Below are 9,703 nucleotides of genomic sequence, written 5' to 3'. Positions count from 1 at the left end.
GAAGGATAACAGCTTTTTTTCTTTTAGGAACAGGTCTGCTGCTTAACATTTGGTATGTTTTCCAATATATTAAGAAAGGTGTATTCTCCTTTTTCCCTTCCAGACAAAGAAAGCTCCTTTGGCTCTCTAAATTCTGCAGAGAAACAATCATAGTCCAAAGCTGCTGGTTCCCCTCCGCCTAGGTCCCAAGAGCCTGACTTGTGATTGTTGCTACAAAACCTCACAAGTTAGGGTCTCAGGGACTAGGAAAAGTCTGATATGATCCAGTAGAATTCGTCTTCCAATAATCTGAATTGCTTAGTAGTCATAATTGCTGTCAGTAAAACTTTCACTGCTATTGTTAAAAAAAAAAACAAAGCAAAAAACAAAACAACAACAACAAAAAAAAACCAAAACAAAAACCAAAAACAACACACAGCAACACCAAACCAAAACCAAAACAAAAAGCAACCACCCCCCCGCTCCCCCCACCCCAATCAGCAACCCCTCCTCCCACCCACACAAGGCACTTTCACGTAGGGGGCAGAAAAGATCAAATAAGCAGGCAAGACACATACATACATTCAAGACAATGTATCAGCTGACTGAACAGACTTTCCTTACAGTCCTTAACTTTTGAAAGCAAAAAGAAAGAGCACAGCAAAAATCTTCACTGCTTTGACTCACAAGTAGCCATATTACAATGCGTCGAAAGGAAGCATCTAAAAATGGGTTAAAACCTGCTTCTTCCAGCAGATTCATACAGTAACGATTTGATTCTATTTCCTTTAATGCCTTAAAGAAGGATTAAATGCATGTGAAGGGGTTTCTAATTGCAATATTTCGCCTTTATACTTTCAGTCCTCCTATTCAGGTGGGCCCTAGGTTACAGAGTACTTTAGAGCCCCTCTCGATGCAAGGATAACATCTGGGCGTGTATTCACTTTTTGCCTCTTCCCCACGTTCAACATTTAATCCTTCTACAGACTGTTAGCAAAAGCTTCTTCCTTTCAATGGCAAAGCAAGCTTTCGCTCCATAAACTGTAGAAAACACTGACATGCGGAGATTGTTGTCACTTGCACCAGATTACTCAAAGAACACACAACTTTCAAATACTGTCGATACTGTGAGAAGAAATAATCGGATTTCCCAAACAATTTCTTTCTGAAGCCGAACACTTTTAATGGCACGACCACGATCCCAAATTACTTTCGTATTCATTCTCCTCCGATCTTTAGCCTTGTTTGCAGAAGGAAAAAGAAAATTTCTACTTTAGGGACGGGATCCACGGTGGCTTTTTTTTTTTTTTTTTTTTCTTCCATCAGAGCCCAGAGCAAAAGAAACAGCAGCCATAAAGGTCCTAGCCACTGGAGCAGAATCTGGTATAGAAAACTCAGTGCTCTTCGGGAAGCCGTTCAGCTTTAAAAAGGAAAAAAGAGAAGAAGGGGGGGAAGAATTAGAATCTCTGCTGGTCGAACAGGTGAATCATCCATTTACAAGAAAGCTGCACAGAGAGCGCTGCTGAAGAAAAGATTTGCCAGTGCCCTCCACCCCCACCCTGCCCTTCACTCTCCCCTCCAGAAGGCTACCTCAGATTTCAGAACATTTTGGCTTATTTAAAATATTTCAGTAGATGACAGAATGCAATATTACATAAGAGCCGTTCCTTTGTCACTGTGCAGCGTTCAATCAGTTATGCCTCAGACACAAAATAGTTAAACGAAACAAGATATATATATATATATATATGAGAGATATATATGTATAGCAGTCCCTGCATTTCATTCCGTTTCTTTCTTTCTTGCAAGCTGATCATGATTTAACAAACAATTTTGACCGCAGCTTTCAAATCAATAATTAGAATGAAAAATCTCTCCCCTCTATAAATATGACATTAACATAATTATACCACCCCCATCGCATAGACCCATCCTCTTTAGGGAATTCATCTGATGCTCTGAAGATGGAAATCAGTCAGATTTTAGTTGCTCTCAAACGTACCTTTGCTTCTCACTGACTGACTGGCTTTACCTCCCGTGCACACACACACACGGTCACCAACACTCGCACACACACACATCCACATGCGCGCGCACATGCACACACACACACGCACGCACAAAAAGGCAAGGCAAAGCGGCGGATGCTGACTCAGAGCAGTTGTGTGTGGAGGGGGTGGTATCGGCTGGTATTTTCACTGCACTCATCATTAACATTAACTCACTGTCTAGCATCCACCCTCTCTCAGACCTGCTGGACTGCAGTATTTGCATGACGCTGTCACTCTAGCCCTTGTGGGTCAGATGTTAGAAGAAAAAAAAGCCTCAAGGCTCTCATAAGGAATGCCTTCATTTCTTCCAAAGGGTCCCTCTTCTTATTTTTCCACCTTTCTACTTCCTCTGTTGCTGTGTCTCAGTTGTTTGACATCTTTCCGGAAGAAAATGTCTTGAGCTGCAATAAGCCAGTAGTCGGTCGGTCCTCCCCTCACCTCACACTCCTATTCCCACCCCCTTTTTTTCCTAATCAATAAGACGGATCTCCAAATGCAGTTGTGAAAACAGGCTCTGACACACAGACTTTCATCCTCAATCCTCTGCCTCAGGAATAGCAGGCAATCCAGCTCACACGTGATGCAAGGAGAAATAATGCCAGTAATTCTTGAACAGACTTAGTTTATTCTACGCCTTCTTCATTTTTTCCTTTGCTTGAATAAATACTGGTGGGAAGGGCACAACAGCTCTCGGCAGCTAAAGGATTCTTTTCTTCGCAGAGCCATGATCATTAAAAAGACTAATATTAATCTTCCTTAAAATTAATGCTATCTCCCCTCCTCATTGTGCTCTTTATAAGTAGGAATTGTCTCATAGCCAAAACACTGCCAGGGTCTGAATCACCATTCACTGTGCTGAAATTGTACGTTCCCAGACTCCGGTTGGTATTTAACTGGACTAAGCAATTCTTTCTTCTTGTTTTTGTTTTTTTTTTTTTTTTTTATTATTTCAGACTTTTTAATTAAAAATAATAATAATAGTAATGAGAAAGAAGTAGAAGCTGCATGTGTCCGAGCGAGCACTGTGAGAGAACAATGGCACTGCATACACACGGTACGGTACAAAATACTGAAAATGCATGAGAAAATACTCGTGTATTTATCTGCATGTTATTTGCAGTCTTGGTAGAGCGGTCTGTGCATACTCGCGTGCATCAAACACATCCACAGACACAAACTCGAGAGGTATATATAAAGCATCCAACCCGAAACAAAGCACGGAGGCTGCAAACTGCGACACAGGTTGTATGACAGGCTGTGAGAATCCACAGAGCACACTTACTGCGTACATTTCCACCTTGTTCCTTTGTTCTTAAGACAAGGTACTACAATGACTTACGGCACTGACAATCTTTCTGCTTTTCCTGATTTATGCCACCGGTATTTGTAAATTATTTTCCAGACCCTACCACAGCCCTGTGACTCGCAGAACAGAGGCTATGCACCAGAGGGGGGCAGGTGATGGCTCCGCTCCAGCCAATTCCCTGCGCTGGCCCAGGCGGGCAGCACCAGACTGCTGGCAGCCCCCAGACCCGCCATGGTAGCCAGCACCAAGGGCACCCACCCACTGCTGGGGGTCTGCAGGAAGCAACGTGCCATCCCAGGGGAAGGCACCACACCGGGTGCCCGCCTTGAACCCGGCTCATACATGATTATGAGCAGTCATCGTAGTGGTAATTAATGTCTCCGAGAAAGGACAGAAGAAAGTAGACAATTAGGAAACAGTTAAGTTTGTGATCTGAGGGAAAGGCAAAGACAGAGACAAACACACACCCATAGGCAGACTCAGAGAGCGAGAGGAGAGCGCCAAGCATGAGACAAGAAAAGCGAGACTGAAATCAGATTTGGGAAACTAAAAAAATACAGGATTACAGCATTCAGCTTAGCATTTACTGAGGTATATAAAAAAAATTAACACATGCACAGCATGGCTTAAAATACTTATTGCCATCAAGAGTCTGTGACGGATGCTGGCTTCTTACTGCTATACGTACATTACATTGGTCATCGCCTCTTAATCTCCTTTTGCTCAGACCCATCCATTTTTTGCTGCTCCAGCATCTGTGCCCTTTCTGCTTTTTTTTTCTGTATAGTTACCCACAATACCCTGGATAAATTAATGTCATGACCCCGCTATGACTATCAGAAAGAAAAAAAAGTCTACTATTTTAATAATTGAACATGCGTGTACAGCACACTGCCTACTGATAGCCCAGCTCTGTGGACTGCCTCCAACAGCAGCCTTTGCTAGCTCTGCGAATCAGAAACAACAGATGCAAATACTAGACACATTGCCCTGGTTCTCTGTCTTGGTTTTTTTGTTTTGTTTTTTTTTTGTTTGTTTGTTTTTTGTTTTTTTTCTTTTGAAAAAAAATCCATCTCCTTTTCCTAGCCTCCGCCCCTTCAGTGGTTAAGAACATTACACTGCCGAAATTAGAAGTATTTGAATAAAAGCATAAAGATGAATGAAAATCATAAATGGCTGCAGATTCTGGAAATTTATATCCACACTGTGAGTAGGGAAGAGTACCCAGGTTCAAGTGCTGAGCCTCACTTGGGAGCACCTCTGGGACCGATGGGACTGCAGACTAGATTAAATCAATAGTCGTCTGAAACAAGATGTCGTAATCAATCAGCTCAATTACCACTGTCATAGAACTGGGCTTACGGTCTTTCCTGATTCTACTCTTCCAATCATTAACCCTTTTACATCCTCAAAATGAGAGCTCATACTCGCACTACTCGCTCTGCTGCCCTACCTTCCAGATTATCCAAGTTTAACTTAGCCTTTTTCTCTATTTTCTCTTTCCCTGTTTAAAAGACATAAGAACTGGTCAGCAGATAATGTTTCGAGTGCGAATATGGCAAGGTGAGATGCACTCCTTTAAATGCACCTATTATATATTTGCTGTGTGCGCGCTTATATATTATTATCATGCCTCCGGGAGTGGCTGGGTGGATCAAAGACTGCTGTTTAATTAACATTCAACTCAGCTGTTTCCTTGGAGATTACAAATAGAAGACTAGTTGAATTAATCTGAAGCCGTTCACTCTTTCCACTAATCCAATGCCACACGGCTCTTCTTCATGGCCCTCAACCTAGTTAGGAACAACTCGCTCCTTGTTAATCAACCACTAGGAAAATCCATTTCCAGCTGAGGGTAAGTGTGAAAATAGTTGTAAAGACATGTTCATATGCGTGGCTGAATTTCCAATGAGTAGAATTGCCCAGTCATTCACCTTGTGTATTCACAACACAGTAAATCCACACGCATCATATGGAGAAAAGAGCCATCAGCTTTGAATATGAGCAGTGCCACTTTAAAATCTTGAATGTAAATATTGCTGTCTGAAGATTGCATTTCACTGATTTAAGATCTTTTATTCCTGATTAAGTCCTGAAAAGATCAAAAAGCTGTTCATAAAAATGCTGTAGCAATTGTCACATATCCCTCTTTCTATTTTTAGGAGGGAAGAAGAAATCTAAGTGTTGCTAGATAGGTGATAAGTATGCAGAATTTTGGTCTCAGATTTATTCTGCTGATAGACTCAAATGCTAATAGTGAAAGAAAGCCCATTACATTTACAGTTCCACCTCTGTCTGTACTCACTGCCTCGGACTCCAAGCACAACAATACCTTTTTTAACCATGGAGCTGCCTTTCAGCTGGAGGGAGTGAATGCACAGCCTCAGCCCATGCGTTGCTGTGAGTGCCAGATAGCAGAACTTGCTCCTGTTCCACAGCAATGGTATTTTGGGGAGGGATTTTTGCTCCTGAAAGTTCTAGGAGTGAGTATGAGACACAGGCAGCACATAGGTGTTTCCCCACAGAGGCTGAGGCCATGGGATGTATCTGGGGAATGGTACCTGCCAGGGTAGGGCTGTGTGCCACCTGCACTGCACTGGGGCTGCCCCAGCTGAGCCAGAACGGTCTATTGCCAGAGACTGATCACTGTGTTTCACCATCCAGCTGTTGTCATTAGTGGGAATATAAAATATTGGTCTCCAAAATGATTCAGCTGTGAGCATCAACGCTCTTTCACAGGCTTATACCTCGGCCAGGAACTGCTTTGTTGGAGGAACTGACCCCTCGCAGATGGAAAAAAATGACCTCAGCTTCACATCGTTTCTGGGAAAGGTTTAGCTGACATGATGAGATACAAAAGAACCTTAATACTGTCCTTTAGTAATGCGAAATGAATTTGATGCACCAGACTTGCACATCGAGCTGCTAGCTGAAGGGTGCTACTCTGTTTTGCAGGCAGCGCTTCAGACTTTAAGCATCATCCACCAGGGGACAGCATTCACATCCATACTGTAAGGATGCGGCTTATGTACTTGAAGAAATGAACGAGAGCAGCAGAAAAAGAAAAAAAGATATGAAGTAGTATTTCCTGGATTATTACTTGTGGACAGACAAGGAGGAGTGGTGAGGCTGGATGCGGATGTCAGAGGCCAAAACCCACCCAAACTCAGGATGAGCCTTTTGTTTCTTAGACAGCAAGAATAAGGTGATTTGCAGGATTAACATAAACTTTGTGCGAATGATAAGGATTCTCAGTAATAACAAAAAATAATCTTAAAGGAATGGGATGACGAGAACTAAGCAGAATCACTGTGTGTCCTAGATGAAGTAAAAAATGCAGTAGCAAACAGTATTCTGATTTTGCAGTTCTCATCTTCCTATTTTCCTGTGCGCTCCAAAGGGAGGATAACACCCCCATCCCTCTTCTGCCAGAAGAAAAAGTTTCTTCATCACAGTGCACATGAAACAGATACCCATTTGAAAATCATTTCAGCTTTCTTAACTGTAGTGTTTAAGGTAGGAGGCAGTTAGAATGACTAGCAGCTACGCATATGCTGTATCTGATTGTCCCTGATACCTCCTTTGCCTAAATGTAAGAACATCAAAGGAATAAAGACTTCAGAAATATCCCACATCTATCTCGTCCCTGATCCATCACAGAAATCTACCTCTTCATTTCTTATTTAAAAACATCACATTCAGATTTTCCTTATTTTTTAGTAACAGTGCTTGGCTGAAATTCCAGCCTGAGCAAGCAGGATTAAAAGTACTGATATTCTGCACTATTACTCAAAGGAAGTCACTAAAAGAAAAGAAAGAGCTTGATATTAAAATGAAGTAAAAACTGTTCATATAACTGGTTTTGAACAAACACACATGTTTGCATTTTCGGTCTGGTCCTGAGCACTATTTTAAAACTCTACCTTCAAAAATGTTTCAATATGGCATTTTCATTATTTCCTTAAAATATAGGTATATAAGTATATATGTAATTGACAAAATCTTAAGATTACATGGAACAGGTTCATCAAAACCTTTTGTTTATTCCCTGAAGTTCCATATTTTTGTTGCAATTGACAGTGGTTGTAAATAGGGCAATTCAAGTAACTGTTCAGATGGATATTCTCTCTGAAATTATTTGAACTATTTTCCTGAGCACCAATTCTTGTTTACATGTATGTTCAATAAGAGTCAGAGTTTATAAAAGGAAATTATTCTATTAATTAAAGGTAAAAGTCTGTACTATAGACAGAAACCCTCCTATTCTAATTAACAGTGTGGTTTGAAGAGAAACACTTCTGACAAACATTCAGACAGCCTTGTTTAAGAGGTTTCAAAAGAAGACCGGGGAAAAGAGAACCATTTTAATGAGAAAATACTAAATAGCAGGCTCGATGCCTGCAAAACTGGAATATTTTAAATTTTCTAGACAGTGAAGGTTAAAGCTGTCCTGAATTCTCATAGTTCTCTCTCTCCTTTCAATCAATCTCATTGATTTTTTTTAAGGGTCAGAGGCTATACCTTCATTGATCAAAGAAACAGCCTGACACAGCGAAAGAGTCTGCCAATTCCAGACAGATCAATCACACCTTTGTCTGCTTTTGATACATTATGGTTATTTATTCTGCATCACCACGACTTTCTGTCGCATGGTTCTCAATGTAATAATGCTGCTTGGGGACAACAATAAAAAAAGGGGGGTGGGGGGGGAGGGGAAATATTCTATGTAAAATATTTTAAGCCTCTCTCTGGTATTTCTGAGGGTGGCTTATGATGGAATTTGGCCAACTTGTCTGATTTCATTTTGACTTGGAAAAGAACTCCTGTTCTGGTATTTAACTCTCCTTGGTCAGCGTTTTGTAGGATTTTATAAAGGCAATCCTTTGCAAATGTTTTGTGCAAAATGTTTTCAGAAAAGTAATGAGATCTCAACAGAACAACAATTAGGATCTAATCACATCCAGAATCGTGCATGTTTATACACTCTTTTAAAGATGTTTTAATAAATAGAATGTAACTGATACCCAGCTACAGCTACTGACTGCTTTATGGCTGTAAAATGAAACTAAACGGTCAGCCTAAAATAATTGCTAGGAAATATTGCTGAATAAACAGATATAAGTGCTGAAAAGCTCCTGGCTTTGCAATCTATTATACTGAAAGCCAGCTAAAGCTTTAAAAAATGCACTATATGCTCGCTGTCTGTCGTGACTGAAAGTTATATGCTACTATTTATCTTTCCATAGCATCTGCAAGCAGCCTTTAAAACTACTGTTGGTCCGGTATCAAACCTTTTATTCACATTTGGTATCCTCTCACTTCACAGGCAGTTGCACTACTTAAGAGAAATTGCTTGTGGGTCTTGTGATATTTATTATAAACAAAGGCATTTAAATCCAGTTGTAGAGGTGAAATTGTAGCATAAAAGAAGCTAGTGGCAACATGCCCAGTGACTTCGGTGGAGCTGGGACTCCACAGCAAGAACTTACATCTGAACTCCCTCAACTCAAGCTACCTTCAGTAAGAAAGGCAGCTCACCGGATCTCACAGGACAGTGCCCTCAGAAAGAAGGTGCAAAAAATTAACACCCTTCCTTGCAGAATCTTCGACAAAGCTGCGATGAGCTCTATGCACAATACAGCCTCAGCAAGATCAGAGGAATGGTTCGATAAAATTAAGCATGTAAATCTTTGCAGAATTGTATAATAAGATGCAATCATCATCTCGATGAAATTATTCACCTACATCGTTAAAACCTTAGAATAAGACACACGATAATCCAAATGGTTGGCACCAGTTTCTGATTTCACTGTGCCTACTCTGTAAATTATTGTGCACCAGATTTATGGTTACATCAACATTATTATGTAAAGCAAAAGGTAAGCGGTATACTAAGTTGAAATATTAAACCTATTAAAAAGTTATGAGTTTGACAGCATCCCTACAAGTATTTGTGTGCATGCCAAGAATTGCATTTAAAAACCTTTAAGTAAAGGAAACTGACTTCCCGTGATAAACTGCAATGCCTAAGAGACATCACTAAAATGCTACCGCCACTCTCAAAGGCAAGGAGACCTTAAAAACAGTTGCTGGCTGACAGCGCTACACAAAAACATGCAGTTTCTTCTACAAAGAAATAAAGCTGAATGCGCAACATTTCGGAGAAGTTTTGAATAAGTCTATTTGTCCGGCTTACTTCGCAAAGGCTCTGCAGAAAACAGCACCATAAACACTTTCAGTCCCCACACAAGGGCTAAACAAAGAGTCCTCTTTCTAGCCATTTAATCCAGTAATTTATTTTTTCAACCATCACATAAATCGAAACACAGCTGTAACCAATGACTTGCAGATCCAGTTCCCTGCCAGC

General features: G+C 40.7%; 1 long non-coding RNA gene across 1 annotated transcript in view; it reads right to left on the bottom strand.

The window, feature by feature from the left end:
* Nucleotides 1-527: 527 nt before the first annotated feature.
* The window catches only part of LOC122155920, a 91,028-nt gene continuing 81,852 nt past the window's right edge, over nucleotides 528-9,703 (bottom strand). The window contains exon 3 of the long non-coding RNA XR_006167337.1: nucleotides 528-1,399. This is a non-coding gene — a long non-coding RNA (uncharacterized LOC122155920). The remainder of the gene's footprint in view (nucleotides 1,400-9,703) is intronic.

Source organism: Centrocercus urophasianus, unplaced genomic scaffold (assembly GCF_019232065.1).
Source record: "Centrocercus urophasianus isolate 14NV4802_14NV808 unplaced genomic scaffold, USGS_Curo_1.0 seq_12, whole genome shotgun sequence".
Lineage (NCBI taxonomy): Eukaryota > Metazoa > Chordata > Aves > Galliformes > Phasianidae > Centrocercus > Centrocercus urophasianus.
Note: the sequence above shows the minus strand (reverse complement) of the source record. Positions and strands in the feature narration are given on the sequence as shown.